Source organism: Dromiciops gliroides, chromosome 5 (genome assembly GCF_019393635.1).
Source record: "Dromiciops gliroides isolate mDroGli1 chromosome 5, mDroGli1.pri, whole genome shotgun sequence".
NCBI classification, from domain to species: Eukaryota; Metazoa; Chordata; class Mammalia; order Microbiotheria; family Microbiotheriidae; genus Dromiciops; species Dromiciops gliroides.
The window spans coordinates 267,634,083-267,652,946 of record NC_057865.1 but is presented as its reverse complement, the minus strand read 5'-3'; positions in this window follow the sequence as shown (position 1 = coordinate 267,652,946).

Genomic DNA, 18,864 nt, shown 5'->3' with positions numbered 1-18,864 from the left:
AAATGGGATTTGAATTTAGGTCTTCCTTAATCCAGCTCCAATGTTCTATCCCCTGAATCAACTTTTGTTTGTTTGTTTGTTTGTTTTGCAGGGCAATGAGGGTTAAATGACTTGCCCAGGGGTCACACAGTGTCAAGTGTCTGAGGTTGAATTTGAACTCAGATCCTCCTGAATCCAGGGCTGATGCTTTATCCACTGCACCACCTAGCTGCCTCCTCCCCTAATCAACTTTTAATCAATGTGGTGAATATCATAGGCAACTGAACATGAGTTAACCCAAATAAATTTGGGTTGAAGCCACCGACAAATTATTTTCAGACTTTTCAAGTGACCTCAATATTTCTTTCAATAGGGGATTGGCTGCTGATTAATGATGTCTTGTATGTTGAACTTCCATTATTAACCCACAAAATGGAAGGGGGGAAACAAACTCTGGGTCCTCTAAAATGGGGCTAATGAGAATTATTGTACTTACCCAAAGGGTATTGAAAGAATTCAATGAGCTAGGATTGGTAAAAATGTCTTCAGACCATCATGCAAAAGTCAGAGAGATAAAGCATTATTAAATACTTACTACATGCCCTACACTACAGCAAGTCCTGGGAATAGAAATATAGGCAAAAGCAATGTCTGTTTCATACCCTCAAAAGCATTTACATTCTAATGTAGGAGAGGGGTGAGAATTTTAAGGTACTCATAAAGAAGCCAAGTGGAGAGGTAGAATGGGGAATCATAAACTGATAAAGAAGTGATCATGGCCAGCTCAGGAGCTGCTTCTAATGAAAGTTCCAGGGAAGAACTCGCCAATTGGAAGAGGAGGCTAGTGAGTTCTGTTTACTGTTATTACTATTAAGTCAGTTTTGATCATAGGCTGCACCCAACTTGTTTCTACCTCCTTTGACCTGTGGAACACCCAAAATTTGTTTTGTTTTTTTCTAAAAGTGTGTTCTATGATTCACTCGAAATCATTCTTGACAGAGGTTGTCCTTGGCTGGCACATAACAGCAGCAGAAGAATGTCATCATTAATAAGATGGTGCACCACGTATGAGTGTGGGGGGTACGCAGAAAAATATTGAAACACAAATAACGAAGAGGTGTCTAAATGTGCTTATTATATATTGATCCATGATGTAGAAGCAAAGGCATGAAGAAGGATCTGAGGAGGTGGCCTGTCTAGACAGGGTGGGGCCCAATGCAAGTTTATTATCCATCTTCCAATGAGGCTGGCCAAGCTTCATTGATGCTATTTCACTTTAAGAATAAGAGGAGAAAGACAGGAGCAGCATTGTCAAGTATGGCTGCAAGAGTAGAAAGGCGGCAGGTTAGGGGTAAAGAGAGAGAGGAGAATGTAGAGAGATGTTCAGGCAAGAAGACAAAAGAGCTGGGTCCACTGAGATGAACCAAGTGACAGTCTGGGAGAAGGAAAAGGCAAAGTAATAGAAACCAAGTTAGCCTGGTGAAGGGCTTCGAAGTCAAGGATAACACCCTTGGTCCTGATTGAATCTAACCCTCAGAGCATCTCCACCTATCCGGAAACTAGGACCGTACTCTTAGCTCTTCCTGTCTCCAACAGGGGAGGCTTCTACTGTAGGTAGTCAGGAACCAGGTCACCATATCACTTCCTACAGTCTCCCTCCCTTTTCCAAACTCCCTTCATGTGTTATCTTCCTATATTAGAATATAAGCACTTTGAGGGCAGAGACCTTGTGACTTGCTCTTATATGTATCTCTAGCATTTAACACATTTCTCAACACATGGTAAGTCTTTAATAAATTTACTCTTTTTTCATCCATTTATCTACCAATCTATAATGTAGCATCATTTTTCCTTCCCTTTCTTTCCTTCTTTCTTTTTTGATCTCCCTCCTTTTTCTCTCATCACCTCTTTCTCTCCCTCCCTCCCTCCCTTCCTTTCTCTCTTTCCTTCTTTTCTTTCTCTCCTTTTATCTCTTACCCTTTCTCTTCCTCCATTTTCTTTCTCTTTCTCCTTTCTTTATTTCTCTCTCTCACCCTCCTATTTCTTTCTTCTTTCTTTTCTTCCGTCTTTCCTTCCTTCCTTCCATCAGTATATCAACAAGTACCTACTCTATACCAAGACCATTGCTAGCTAGTGAGGATAGAATGTCAAAAACGAACTATTCGGGCAGGTAGGTGGTGCAGTGGATAAAGCACTGGCCCTAGATTCGGGAGGACCTGAGTTCAAATCTGGTCTCAGACACTTGACACTTACTAGCTGTGTGACCCTGGGCAAGTCACTTAACCCCCACTACCCCGCCAAAAAAAAAAAATTACAAAAAAAAAAATGAACTACTCCCTTCTCTCAAGGGACTTATTTTCTATGGTGGGAGACAACCTATACATGTATGAATAAGGGCATAAAAATGTGTGTAAAATCAAAACAAATTCTGTAGGAAATGTTAGTTTTGTTATTTAGTAAGAAGTGAAATGAAATGTTAGGTATAGGGAAGATTGTGTTTTGCCCTTTTAATATGACAATCAATCACCATGCATTTACTAAGTACCTACCATGTGTCAGGTACAGTGTTAAGTACTGGGGTAATAAAATAAAAATGAACCTATCTTTGACTTTGAGGAGTTTACAATCTAACTAAGGGAAACAACACATACAAGTGTAAATTTGTATTTGTATGTGTGTATAGAAATGTACATCCATAAATTTACATGTGTTCAAAAGAGATACAAGATAATTTTAGGAAGACAGAGCTAATAACTTTGTTGGTGGATGTCAGAAAATGTTTAATGTTGATGATGGCATGGGAACAAAATCAAGGCTTCTAAGGAAGAGAAAATGTGTTACAAACGTGGAGAATGACCTGTGAAAAGGCATAGAAGTGGGGAATGGAGTTCTAAGTATGAACAAAATCCAGACCAGTTTGGGTGGAAAGAGTGTCCTGTGTCACAAGGCTTGAAGACCAGGTTGTTGTGAAAGATTTTAAATACCAGAGAAGCTTATATTTGGTCCATAAGGTAAATAGGACGTCACTGAAGTTTACTGAACAGTGGAGTATGCTGGTCAGATCTTTGCTTCGAGAAAATCTCCTTAGCAGTAGGATGAAGAATGGACTGGAGTGGAAGAGAAACTTCAGGCATGGAGCATAGTTAGGAGCTCAGAGCAGTAGTCTAGGAGGAAGGTAATTACCTTAGCCGGGATGATTGTTATGTAAGTGGAGAGAAAGAAAAAGGTGTGAGAGATGTCGGGGAAGTAGAATCAACAAAATGTGCTAGTGGATTGGATTTGTGGAATGATAGGGTTGGGGGAGGAGGATTAATACAGAGTTTAAGAACCTGGGTGTCTAGAAAGATGGTGACCTTGAAAGAAGTAAGGAAGGGTTTGTTGTTGTTGTTGTTGTTGTTGTTGTTTTGGTTTTTGGCAGGGCAATGAGGGTTAAGTGACTTGCCCAGGTTCACACAGCTAGTAAGTGTCAAGTATCTGAGGACGGATTTGAACTCAGGTCCTCCTGAATCCAGGGCTGGTGCTTTGTCCACTGCGCTCCCTAGCTGTCCCCGAAGTAAGGAAGTTTGGAAGTGGGGTAGATTTAGGAAAAGATAATGATTTTTGATTTATACATGCCAGGTTTAAGTAGTTTATAGCAGGGCTTCTTAAACTTTTTCCATTCACAGCCCCTTTTCATCCAAGAAATTTTTATGCAACCCCAAGATACATAGGTATACCTACATATATTGGTATACATAGGTATACATGGATATACCTATGTATACCTATATATTATGTAGGTATACATAACCTACCGTTGCCAAATTTCTGTGGCCCCCACATTCAGTTACAAAACCCCATATGAGGTCATGACCAATTGCTTAAGAAACTTTGGTTTATAGAATAATCTTTTAGAAATATCCAGTAGTGATTTGGGAGGCAGAACCAAAGCTAAAGAGAGATGTTATGGGGAGATACATAGATCTTGGAGTCATGAGAATATTCATGATGATTGAACCCATACAGTGAAATGTTAAAACAACTGTCTCTCCATATAATACATTTTCAAGTTAAATCTATATCATTAACATTTTTTCCATCACTTTCTTAAGTCTAGACAATCAACAAAAATAACCGAGCCTGGATTTGTGGCATTTACCAATTTCTGAGGTGGAAATATAACACTGAAAAATTTAACTCCTTTATGAGCTTGCATACTCATGAACCCACATGAGATGATGAAGTCATTGAGAGAAAGGCAGGACAAACTTGGTGAACACCCACAACTGTGAAGGGTGAAGGTGATATTCAATGATCCAGCAAAAGAGATTGAGACAGAACAGAGGATAGGAGGTGAAGCAAGAGATAGAACTACATGAAATGTCAGAGAGGGGAGAATATCCAAGAAGTTAGAAGGTGTTCACTGTATGGAATTCTGCTTAGTAAGACCATCAGGTTTCTGAACTAAGAAATCACTGATAACTTTGGAGAGAGTAGTTTCAGTTGAGTGATGAGATCTGTAGCTGGAGAACAAAAGGGTTAAGAAATGAGGGAGAAGAGAGGAAGTAGAGGCAAGGAGTGTAGACAGTGGTTCCCTCCTCTTTCAACCCCCAGATTTTGACTGAGAAAGGGAAGAGATACAGGATGAGGAGAGGATGTAAGGGTATGCTGAATGTTGTCTTTTTTTAAAGGTAGGGGAGTCTAAGGGTACACTTGAAGACATTAGGGAAGGATAAATAAGAGAGAAGAGAAACTAGATTCTCCAGGGTCATGACTCAAGTATCTGGGAAGTAAACAATTCTTTAGTTTATAATTAAATTCTATTTGTATGTTTGCATGAATGTGTGGTTTTTTTTTCCCCTGTGGAAAATGCCCGTAGGTCATACCTCACCTCTGATTGGTTTGCCTCTATTATTTATTATGGGATTAAGGAGGAAGGGGATGGAATATGTATGAAATGTCAGAAATAGGAATAATAATAGAAAAGACAATCGACAAAACCTGTTTTTAAATATTACCAGACTTATTTAATTGTAATGTATTTTGCTATCGTATACTGAATACATGACATGACAACAATAACTGACAATTATATAGCACTTTACCTTTTGCACAATGCTTTGTCTACCGACATTATCTCATTTGAGTCTAACCACAACCTTATGGAGTGAGTGCTACTTTTGTGTCCATTTTACAGATAAAGGAATTATGAAAAAATAAGTCTTAGGAAGTTACATTCTTGATCCTAAGCCCCGCCCCCCCCCAAAAAAACCAACAAAACCTGACATATTTGGCCAAAGCATAAAAAAATGAAGGGTGTTTTCTTAACTCAAGATGCCTCATAATAATCACTCCCAATTAAAATGTACTACTGAATTCTACTCCCCCCCCCCCAACCCCAACCCCTGGGCCTCAGGCTGCCAAAGCATTTTTTCAGATCTGAAGAATGCTTTTCAGTGCCTAAAGCAGCACTGATTTAATTTTCCAATCCAGAGGGCCAATCTCTCCCAAGCTCACTCCAAGTTTACAAAAATGGAATTCATGCATGAGGTGGGAGAACGGGATTTCTTTTTAGTTTGAGTTATGGATGGAGAATTCAGGAGGGCCTCACTTTGGAAACCGCTACATTTCCTTTCCAATGTTGCTCCAAATACCTTGCTGGAAGCACAAAAAAATATGTAATTAAAATTATATTTGTAATATGACTCTAAAAACACCCCAAAAGAAGTGGTTAGACTTTTTAAATGTCCAATAAGAGACAGAAAATACAAAAAATAAATGAAATGGGTGTTTCTTTTCTCCACTCCTTGGTTCTCTGGATTATGAATGATTTTGTTTTGGTCTAAGGTACCTTTAGAAATGACTATTTTTTGTTTTTGTGTCCCAGGGTGGAAACTCCATTCACTCATGCGTGGTAGCAACTCTCTGGATATTACAGAACTATAGAGCCTGAAAGGACCTCAGAGGTTATCTAGGCTTGGGGCTGTTAACCCTGTGGCACAATCATGTTTTAATATAATTGGAAAAAATGCTAAATCTCGCTTAGGTTCCCTTCAGGGGCCCACCCAAGTTCATGGCTCCTCTGAAATCTACTCATGGTATTCTATGTGTGTGTATTGGTGGGGAGGAAAGAGTGGAGAGGGGGAAAATATTTATTAAGCACCTACTTACATGCCAGGCATTTTTCTTTCTTTCTTTCTTTCTTTCTTTCTTTCTTTCTTTCTTTCTTTCTTTCTTTCTTTCTTTCTTTCTTTCTTTCTTTCTTTCTTTCTTTCTTTCTTTCTTTCTTTCTTTCTTTCTTTCTTTCTTTCTTGCTTTGGTGAGGCAATTGGGGTTAAGTGACTTGCCCAGGGTCACACAGCTAGTAAGTGTTAAGTGTCTGAGGCTGGCTTTGAACTCAGGTACTCCTGACTCCAGGGCTGGTGCTCTATCCACTGCGCCATCTAGCTGCCCCCAGGCATTTTTCAAATAATAATGCTAATAATGATTATAATAAATCAACAAAGATGATGATAATTATTATAGTAAACATTTATGTAGTGTTTACTATGAGCCAGATAGGGTCAGCTAGATAGCGCAGTGGATTGATAGATCACTGGGCTTAGAATTGTGCAGCCTTCTCTTCATAAGTTAAAACCTGCCCTCAGACACTCACTAGCTGTGTAACCCTGGGTAAATCATTTAACCCTATTTGCCCCAGTTTTCTCATCTGTAAAACAAGCTGGAGAAGGAAATGGCAAACCACTCCACTATCTTTGTCAAGAAGACCCTAAAAGGGGTCACGAAGAATGGGACATGACTGAACAAAATCTATTGGTTCATTCCCTGCTACCTACACCCATGTACACACACACACAGTCTATCCTAAAAAAACAGCAACAATAACAAAAAAGCTCAATGGATCCTACCATCTCCCTGAACTCTCTTCCCATATTCCTCCTCCCTTTCTCTACTAAACTCCTTGAAAGAACCATCCACCGCTAGGTGCTTCCAATTCCTTTCCTCTCTATCATGTCTAAACTCAGTCAGACTTCCAACTTCATCATTCAAGTGAAACTACTCTTTTTAAAGTTACCATTGATTTCTCAATTGAAAAATCTTTTCTATATCCTCATGCTTTTTGCCCTCTCTGTAACAACTGACATGCTCAATTGTCTTTTCTTCTTGGAGAAGATAACTACCTATAAAAGGATGGGTCCAAGTCTGGCCTGATTTATCAGAAAATGTAGACTGGTAATTGTTCAGAAAATTTTAGTCTGTTCTAGTAATGTGTACTGTGAGTGTTTTGTGTTCATTCGAACTTATTTTTGTGTGTAAGAAATAAACACCTGTTCTATAACTGAATTAAATTCTATATTGAGTAACTTTCTACCTTCCCTTTTGCGAAGATAGACATGAGCCAATAATTACGCTGTGAATAATTATTCCATGGGATTTAACCAGACAAAGAATATGAGATAGGGAACCTGACTACATTCTCATTTGATACCAGACTCCCCAAGTATTAAACTTGGTATAGCCATGTGCATGAACTGAATGCATATGTGCCCGTAAGTTGAGAAGGAATGGGGTGAGTCCCTAACTCCCTTTGACTCAGCAGTAGCTTCTTAAGATTAGACATTAAAATGAAGATCATAGTAACATCTTCTTGACAAGATCATTGCCAGTACCAAATGAAACGATATTCATAAAGCACTTTGAAAACTTTAAAGCACTATATAAATGTGAGCCATTATTACAGTTGTGTCCCCTACAAAGCCTAGCACAGTATCTTACATATCATGTAGGAATGAATTTGGATGAGAGTGGAAATGTGGAATTTGTATGGATGAGAATCAGAGTAAATGGAAAGAGAAAACAGGGTGGCTTCTCAGACAGAGAACCTGTCTTGGAGTCAGAATGACCTGAGTTCAAGCCCTTCGTACATATTGGCTATGTGAGTTTGGGCAAATACTTTAATTTCTCAATGTATCACATTATTCTCTAAGACTATAAATTACAGATAAATAGAACGAGTTAAGTGAGCTTCCAACATGGAGAATTCCTGTTGTTGTTGAAACCTCAGGTTGGAAATAAACAACAACAATAAATATTATTAATAATTATAACATGATAATTATGTGATGATAAAGATGAATAGTTCTAATAAAATTATATACTAATAAATATTAGTACCAATCATAATTATATGATAATAAAGATTAATATTTATAACATAATTATGTACTAATAAATATTAACACTAATTATAATCTTATAATTGTGTAATAATAACAATGTATTTTAAAACATATTGTATATTTTTTAAGATTTGCAAAAGACTTTCTCCACAATACTCTTTTAAGGGAGACAAAGTTTGTATTATGATTATCCCTATTTTATGGATGAGAATACCAAGGATGAGAGGAGCAGTTAGGGGGCGCAGTGTATAAAGTATCAGCCCTGGATTCAAGAGGACCTGGGTTCAGGGCAGCTAGGTGGTGCAGTGGATAAAGCACCAGCCCTGGACTCAGGAGTTCCTGAGTTCAAATCTGGCCTCAGACACTTGACACTTACTAGCTGTGTGACCTTGGGCAAGTCACTTAATCCCAATTGCCCTGCAAAAAAAAAAAAAAAAGAGGACCTGGGTTCAAATCCGGCCTCAGACACTTGACACTTACTAGCTGTGTGGCCCTGGGAAAGTCATTTAACCCTCACTGCCCTGTCCCACCCCCAAAAGAAGAAGGAAGGAGAATACCAAGGATGATAGAAGAAGACCTGCCCAAGGTCACTCAGCTTGTAAATATCAGAGGTAGGATTCAAAGCAAGGCCTCCTGACTCCAAATATAATGAAACCTCCCAAAGAGGCCACCAGTAGAGACATCAAAACTCTTCATCATAGCTCTAATAACTATCGAAATGTACAAACTTCTCATTACCCCCCAAAATATCAAGATGGATATTAACCCCAAGAGTGATTTTAGGGAAAAGGGCAGCAAGACATTTAAAGTATTCCAAATGCTCTTTAAGGGAAGATCCCTTAACCCATCACTAGAATTCTAAGAAATGATCTTTAGGGAGGGGGGGATGTCTGCAGGATTTCTCTTGCATTATATTGATGAGCCTCACCCTATGTAAAATGAATTTTGGAGCAATGAAAACAAGCACCCCGGAGTTTTCCTTAGCAATCAATAATTTTGTCTTCATGTCATTGAACTTTGCTTAACCTATTTCAAGGGGTTCTTGGAACATGCTGTCTATCAGTATTGGGGGGGCACGGTTTGGAAGACATGATTTAACATGTGAGTAACGACAGCAAAAGGGAATTACACACTGCTCTGTGTTTAGCCCGGTGGAGGTTTTGTAATCAGAGCTCCTCCAGATGTTTTCAAATACTCCAGGGCAGTCATGTGAAAAAAAAGGCAATGAGGCAATAGGGGAATTATATATCCCAGATATGTGTTCCTGTGCAACAAGATTCCTTTAAAGTCATTTATCAAAATCATCAGAGAGTGGTGTGGGGCACTGAGAACCGCCTGGGATGCCTCCCGATGAAGAGGATGGGTCCTTTTGCAAATTCAGTGGTTCCATGCCTTTGAGGCTTGATGTTGTAAAGAACCCAACATGCAGTCCTCTAGCTGTTGTGGAAAGACCTCCACTGCAGGGTAATTTGCTACTTCCCAGGGCAGTCCAGTCTACTTTTAGAGGCTCAAATAGCCAAGATACTTTAATTTTTAAAAAATTTTTCCCTTTCCCCCAAAATCTAGTCTCTATTTACTCTTTGAAACAGCCATCTTTTCTTTCTTCTGTCAGGTTGTCATTTGTCCTGCTGAGGGTTTAAGGATGAAGGAAAAGGTGATAAAACTGAACTGAGATGGCTGGAGAGAACTCCTAAGTCCTTCTTGCAAATAATATACATTAAATACATTTAGTTTCATAGTATTGCTGGAAGGGATCTAAATTTATAAATAACTACATATTGTACATGGTTTATAATATTTCTAATTTATAAAATAATATTTCTATTGTATAAAAATATTCATAAAGCCAAATATTACCATGATCTATGAATGACCACATATTATATGTGGTTCATATTATTTCTAATTTATAAACATATTTGTTATCAGTAATTACATTTCTAATTTATAAAACCACATGTTAACAATATGTAAATTTACAAATAACCAGATATATGTGGCTAGTAATATTTCTAATGTATTCAATAGTATTTGCTATCATATATATATATAATAGTATTTACAATTTATAAAATAACATGTTAACATTATAAAATTATAAATAACCACATATTATATGTGATTTGTAATATTTCTAATTTATTTAAATATTTGTCATACTGCATATAAAATAATGCTTATAATTTAGAAAACTTCATATTAATATTAACAACATTTATTGATATTTTCTTAAACATTTCCCAGTTACATTTGAATATAGTTCTGGCAGCACCTGGGGTGTTGTGGGCTGCATATGGCCCTCTGTCTATGTGTTGGACACCGCTAACCTAAGACAATCCTCTTCTTTTATAGATGAGCTAATTGAAGCCCAGAGAGGTTAGATTAATTTGTTGAAGGTCATATAGACAACAAGAAGCAGATTCAGAATCTGAACCCAAGCCCTTTAACTCCAAATTCAGTTATTTTTCACTGTCACAATTATTTTTTAACTCTGGCAACAAGAGCAAGTTCTTTGGATTTTAAACCTGTAAACATCAGGAATTAATGGCTTACATAAGAGTTTCTATTATCTCTTCCAGGACTGAGGTCATCCGCTGGGGAGATATGGCTTGACACAATGCTTATTTCATGCATAGTTGGCTGGCTATAACCCTTAAGTGAATTCAGTTCCTTCACATGACTTCATTTTAAATAATGCTTAGTGATATCTTCTGAAGCCATATACCCAACCCTATAGTAAACAGATAGAATGATCGTGTCTAAATATCACTAGGGGATGTTGCCAAGAGGTGATTGGAAAACAGGCTGACGCCAGCTGTAGGGCGGCTTCCCATTCAAGTTGGGTCTAGCTTCCTGGCTGCGGAGTTTTCATCTTTCTGGTTGTATGCAGATGCACTGAGTCAGCAATTACTGAATGCTGAACACTCCATAAAGCCCTCTTCTGAGACTCTGGAGAGGGCCAGCAGAGTCAGCTGGGAGTTCTTAGAAAAGAACAGTGTTGAGAAAGAGTCTCCCATTCTCCTTCAGCTGGGGCTCTTTAGTTGGGTGGAAGAGGGCGAAGATCCATGCTTGAGGGAAAAAAATCCTCCTAGATTTAATGGAAGTTGCTATAATGAGATGGGAATGGGAAAACACAGATATGGGGATGACTACTGAATAAAATGAGGGGAAAAATCCAGGAGGATTGGTACACTGACCGAATACAACAGTCTGGATTTAAATCCCACGTAGCGCTTATTAGCTATGTGACCAGAAGCAAGTCACTCTGTGCCTCAGTTTTTTAAGGAAGTTGACTTTTGGGTCCTTCCAACTCTAAATCTACAATCCTGGGGTGAATTGCCAAGCACTGACATGCAAGCAATTTTGAATCATAAGGAAGGGAATTAGATGTTAGCCTAAATTTTCAATGTATTCTAAAAATCACCACACTTGTCTTTTGTACAGTCCTTTCCTATCAAGGCACAATCTAGCTTCTGCTTCCTCCATGAAGCCTTCTCTAGTTACCCAACTAGAAGTGACTTGTTTCTTTCTGAATCTCTCAAGGTTCTCTTTCATTATTTATTTATTTATTTGTTTGTTTGTTTTTGGTAGGGCAATGAGGGTTAAGTGACTTGCCCAGGGTCACACAGCTAGTATCAAGTGTCTGAGGCTAGATTTGAACTCAGGTTCTTCTGAATCCAGGGCCAGTGCTTTATCCTCTGCACCACCTAGCTGCCCCATCAGGATACTCTTCAAAAAAAAGTTTTCTTATGCATTTAATCATTTTCCAATTTGAATTATAGTTGTAAGACGAGCAATGACTTTTTTGATGGAGCTTAAGACGAAACTAACTTTATTAGCTATTGACCCACTGTTGACTTATATTGAGCTGGAATTTCACTAAAACCCATAGTCATTTTTATCCCCTCATTTATTTATTTGTTTACTTATTAATTTACTTATTTATCCCCTCATTTATTTATTTATTCATTAATCCACTTGTTCAAACACTTATTTGTCTATTCATCCATTTATAGATCTATTTATTCTTCCAACCCTTTAATTATCTTTTAAACTGTTCTCAGAAATCTATTCAAAATCTCCATGACATGATTACATTCTGGAGCTCAGAATTGCTTGGTTCTTTTGACAAGATTCAAGTATATAAGATCCTTGGGTTATCACCTGGTGGAGATGATTCTGGGTTTTCCAAGGATATGTTAGGAGAACACAACCTCCAAAAAATTCTAACAACCAAGAATTCCTTATCTATGGGCTAAAAGTAATAAACTGTATGTTTTTTTTCTGCCTGTCAAAAGAATGATAATAGCTAGCATTTATAGGGAATTTCCAATTTTGTGAAACATTTTACATGTGATCAGCACAACAACCCTGAGAAGTAGACACCATTAAAGTAATTCTTGCCACATTGTAAATGCTATAAAAATGTTAGCTATTATTATTTTTATCCCAATTTTAAAACTGAGGAAACTGAAGCAAACATGGATTAAGTGACTTGCCCAGGGTCACATAGCTAGTAAGTGTATGAAGGATTTGAGCACAGGTCTTCCTAACTCCAAGTCCAAGGTTCTATCCACCATTTCACCTAGTACCATGTTTCAGAAATAATATTTGTTAGCTAGGAAGTGTCTAGAGGAGGACAACCAGGATGGTGAAAAGCTTCAAGTTCATATCTCTTGAGAATTGGTGAAAGGAATTGGAAGCATTTAGCTGGCAAAGAGAAGACTAGGGGTACAGGAGAGTTGCCTTCAAGTTTTTAAAGGTATTTCACTAGGCATTTGATTTCTTCTGTTGGATCCCTAAGGGCAGAAGTAAAAACAAGTAGAAATTCCATAGAGATAGCCCTAATGTGGGTGGGTATTGGAAAGAACTCTCTTAACATTTAAACTATCTCAAAATGGAATGGACTACTTCTGGGCATAGTGGGTTCCCCCTCACTGGAAGTCTCCAAGTATAGGCTGGATGGCCACTTGTCAATGGTATTAATCAGCTACTTGTCCCAGTGGACAGCATGTTGGACCGTGAAGACCTGAGTTTGAATCCTGCCTCAGACACTTACTAGATATGTCAAGTCACAATCTCTCTCAACCTCAATTTCATTAGTCTGTACATGGGGATTATTGTAAGAATTAAATGTAAAGTGCTTGGCAAAGCTTAAAGAACTATATAAATTCTAGCTATCATTATCATTATTATTAATCATTGAGGTAGGGGATCTTTTTCATATATAGTTTGATGTAAATGGTCTCTGACATGCTTTCCAATTCTGAAAGTCTATGGTGCTATGAAACTGACATTACATGGAGAAGAGATGCACAAAAGAGCTCCAAGTTGGTTTCACAAGAGTTACTATGCAAAGGTTTGTGATTTTCTTCACTGAAAAGGGCAGAACAAAAGCAAGAAAATAAAAACGATGTTTTTGTTTCCTAGCCTAAGTGGGATTTGTTAAACAGAAGACAGAATTTCCTGACAGTGAAAGTTATGAAGGATTAAAATGGATTCTTGTAAGAGATTGTGGAATCTTCCTAATGCATAGCTTATAATTGTCTGGAAGTGTTTAAAAGCAGCCTAGATTCTCATCTGTTTGGGATAGATTGGTTGGGGGTGGGGCTGTCCCAAAGACAAGAAAACAGACCTAATTCTCTCTCCAAATTCCTTCCAGCACTAGCAGTCCGGGTAGTCCCAAGGTCTAGCTAAAAGAGAAGTAACTTAAAATGGCAAGCTGATGTTTCTCCAGTCATAGTTGAGAGAGACATAGGGTAGTTAAAACCTTGTATTATAATTGACACTAGGGCCAAAAAATAACATGCTACAAATATTACAGTAACTTTATTTTTGTGAACTTTATTTTTTAAAAAAGAATATACTTGATTATCTCAATGCATCCATTATCTCCTCAATGTAGCTTCTATTCCCTCCACCAGTGCAGATCTCAACCCATCCACACCTCATGTTGTGAGATTCTTGTCCCAATATTCCCATAAAGACTCCCAGAAGGAACCACCCATCAAAATAGGTGCCTTCCCCTAGTCTTTTTCTTATTCAACGGGAAGCGGGGCAGCTAGATGGCGCAGTGGATAAAGCACCGGCCCTGGATTCAGGAGGACCTGAGTTCAAATCTGGTCTCAAACACTTGACACTTACTAGCTGTGTGACCCTGGGCAAGTCACTTAACCCCAATTGCCACGCAAAAAAACAAAACAAAAAACCCCCCCAAAACCAAAAAAAATATTCAATGGGAACCAGTGCAACAGTGTCAGGCTATCCACCCATTTTCTATTCCTCCCAGATTATGACTGACCAACTCTCATTTCCAATCATTCATTCACTTGAATATATCTTTTTTCATATTGTATTATTTGTGTAGTACTTCTTTCATTACAGCCCTCAATGGTAATATGTGTCAGCCTACTTATCTCTGCCATGTACCTCTTTTTTTTTTGGTAAGCCAATTGGGGTTAAGTGACTTGCCCTCGGTCACACAGCTAGTAAGTGTCAAGTGTCTAAACTTAGATTTGAACTCAGGTCCTCCTGAATCCAGGGCCAGTGCTCTGTTCACTGTGCAACCTAGCTGCCCCTGCCATGCACCTCCTAATCCCATTTCATGATACCCACAATTTTAATTCTTCAGATATTATGACATTCTATGAAGACCATAATGCATCACCAGTGTTAAAATAAAGAAAAAAAAGAAAAAAGGAAGATGGATTCTTTTCAGGCAAGGACTTAATCATCGAAAATACTGATCAGTTTCCCCCAAGTGCAATCTAGACTGCTTTATTCTCATTCAATTCTGGACCTGGTTCATTGCCATCTTCAACTCTTATCAAAGATACAGGCACAGATGGATTAATCCCTTGGGTTCCTTCTATGCCTATGTTGAAATCTTGGCATATGCATTATTCATCCCATTCTTCTTCTCTGGTGTGGATTTCTATGGTAGGTGTATCTTTGCGTGTATCTTTGCTGTGGGAACATGGATCTCATTAGGGAAGTCGTCCACTACTCTATGGCTTAATTAGTACAAAAGGCACCCATATAATATCACCACCTATACAAAAATCCTCTTTCATTCAGACTTATTTCTCAATGATAAGAACAAATACTTTTGGTATAACCTTCAACAATAAGAATAGCAGTGATAGCATTTATATATTACTTTCAGGCGGACAGATTAATTTATAAATATTATCTCTTATCCTCATAGCAACCTTCTGATGTAGGTGCTATTATCATCCCCTTTTAAAGATGAGGAATCTAAAGTCAAGAGTTTGAGAGATCAAACAAAATAATGGTTGTAAAGCACTTCACAAATCTTAAAGCATTACATAAATTCCAAGCATTATTGCTGCTGTTGCTATTGCTTTTGTTATTTTCTTGTTAGTGACTGGCCTAGAGTTGCACAGCTAGCACGTGTTTGTGGTGGGATTCAAACTCAGGCCTTCCTGACTTCAAATTCATCACCCTTCCCATAAACATACTGCTTCCTCTTTGATGCTTTGCATAACGTGGATAATCAGAGGACTAATAAAGTTATCTCTCTGGTTGTATCTGTCAAAGGATCACTTATAAATTCACCTTTGATTGGAGGCATTTGGTTGGAGAACAGCATTTTTGCAGGACACAACAGCCTTTATTGAGCCATGTTTTTATCTAATTGGTAATCACCAAACAATAAAAGCTGTAAGATCTTGTATTCTGTACATTTCTTTGTCCAATGTATCAGTACAAAAATACAGAATGCTATAGAAAATGTTCTGTGAAATCCATTCTGTTCCCATCTCATATTTTTACCCAGGGGATCCTTAATATGATTACATATGCACAGAGGGGCAGTTAGGTGGTACAGTGGATAGAGCATTGGGCCTGAAATTGGGAGGACCTGAGTTCAGATTTGACCTGAGACACTTACTAGTTGTGTGACTTTGGGAAAGTCACTTATCCTCAATTGCCTTAAACTTCCGGGACCATCTCCAGTTGTCCTGATAAGTATCTTGCCACTGGACCCAGATGGCAGAGGAGAGAATGAGGTTGGTGACTCTGCATGGACCTGCCTCACTTAAAAATCCAGTTCATTGAAAGTCATAATGTCACCCTGATGTCACGGTCCTCCTAGAAAACCAAGGACAAACAACAACACATGCATAGGGTAGGCATATGGTTCTATAGTTATTGATACCATCTTGGTCATTTTTCCTTTTGCGATAATATAATTCATGACTATAATTGTCATCATTTTATATCCTCCTGTAATTGAGATCTATAAATTCCATACCTTTGAGCCTCCAAATTTATGTTGACTCTAGCACATATCTCTTGTCTGCATCCTTAAAAGGCCCAGCTATTCTTACTAATTCCATCTTCTTAAGTGTCATCTTCACTTCCTCATGTGATAATATGGGCACTAAAATATGAGTCCTAATATAAAGGGTTCCATTTTCACCCATGGTGAGGATATCTTGCTTTAGAAAAGCTACATAGCTATATTCCTTTGCATCTCTTTACTGCTCCTTTCCTGGGTTGATCTGTAAATGGCTATGGGATCATCCCTCCTACATCTCTCTGTGATATTTCATTGACAGAACATGGAAGTGTTGAGACACTTAAAGCTTAATTATGAGTTAGAATGTTTGATCTCACATGAGCAACTTTTACTTGGGTCTAAAAACAAGCTATCTGCAGGCTCCCTTTCTCCTGGTTTTGCTGTTTTCTGAGACAATAAAGCCTGGATTCTTCCATTTTCTTGTTCCATAAATTAGTGTGTCTAGTAAAAGAATGTTCTCTTTAGTTTCATGACCTTTTTTTTTTTTTTTTTAGTGAGGCAATTGGGGTTAAGTGACTTGTCCAGGGTCACACAGCTAGTAAGTGTTAAGTGTCTGAGGTCAGATTTGAACTCAGGTATTCCTGAATCCAGGGCCGGTGCTCTATCCACTGCACCACCTGGCTGCCCCCATGTCCTTTTGCTTGGCAGGGAAATCACATGTTTACTAGTTCTGAGCTCTTTTGGCTTCATTTGTGGGGCAAGTATTTGATAGCAAATTTAATACAATGCAACAAACAACATAATGCAACACAGTATAATATAATACAAATTTGTGTAGTGTCTGTTAGGTGCCAGTCACTGGAGTTATAAATAAGAAAAGGAAATTTATTCTCTGTGGAGGGTTCTGATGAAGGATGAGTACCAAAGAGGAAGCAATCTCCATACTGATGGGTTTCCTGCTGGTGAACTTTTCTTGGAGGTGGGCAGAGCAGGGAGGAAAGGAGGGTTGATGAAGGTAGAAAAAATGATGATAATCAGAATAAATGCCTTTACTTTTATCCTTTTCTCTTTTGTTGTGGTCAATCGATTATTTAACTAGTTTGGATTGGAGCTGTAATAAAAGTATAAGTTGTGTATTCATCTTTATCTTCCTAATTTGGTGTTGATATTGACTTTTGTCCTGCCTATATAATGGACTGACCATAGAGAAAGTTGATTCCGAAATCCCTGAAATGTCCTAGCTGTTCCCTCTCTGAAAATGTCATCTCAATTTCAATGTTTTTGGTGATATTCATAGGATTATAGGTGTTGAATTTGAGTAATCCTCACAAGCTATCTAGTTCAACCTCCTCCATTTTACAGATAATGAAACAAGCCCATGAATATTAAGTAACTGGCCTATTCTAAAAGAATTGATATTCATTCATTCATTTATTTACTTATTTATTTAATTTATTTATTCATCCATCCATCCATCCATCCATTCATTTGTTTGTTTATTTATTTAGCTATCTATCTATTTATTCACTAATTCATTCATTCATTTATTTTATTCACTCATTCATTCATTCATTTATTTATTTTTGTGGGGCACTGAGGTGTAAGTGACTTGCCCAGGGTCACACAGGTAGTAAATGTCAAGTATCTATGAAGAATCTATATTCTAATGAACAAAGAAAGGTGATCCCCTGTTTTTTTGTAGGAGCATCCTGGATTATTGGAGAGAGACCTGGCTGAGAGGTCAGAGAATCTGAGTTCAAATTCTGGCTCTGATACAACCTCTGTAACATCAGACAAATTGCTTAACCTCCCTGGGACTCAGTTTTCTCATTTGTAAAATGGGGAAATTGTACTTGATGACTTTGGAGGTCTTTTCTAGATATGTGATATTTTGAATGGGAGCAAATGAAAACATATTAGTTAGCAATCTGGATGGCTGGTGCAAAGTAGAAATGAACAAGGACTCTCTTTGGGTCCTTATGTAATGGAGAATTCAACATTGTCCGAAGTTCAAGGAAAGTTCACAAAGCACTTAGAGAAATAGATTTTCCATATTTCATTGCCAGGACTTGGGAGTGTTGAGACACAGAAGAGCCAGAAATGAGTGAGAAATTCTGATCTCACTAAAGTAGGAAGCACCAAAAATCACAAAGAAGGAATTAATGCTTTTTTCCCATTGTTTTTGCCAAAAGTGAGAATTATTTTGCCCAAACAAACAACAAACCGGAGGAGAAAGAAATAACACTGAAATTATCCCCAAATGTTTTACATGGCTCTGGTGGTGAACTAACCATAGATTTTTATCCTTTCAACAAAAGATCCAAGTACTATTAAGGTTTAATACAAATAATATTACAGAAATTAATTTATTTCACTAAGAGAAATATTTTACCACACAGCAGATTAAGACCATTTCTTTTCCTTCAAAGGGAAGAGTCAGTTATTTGAACAAGCATTTATTAA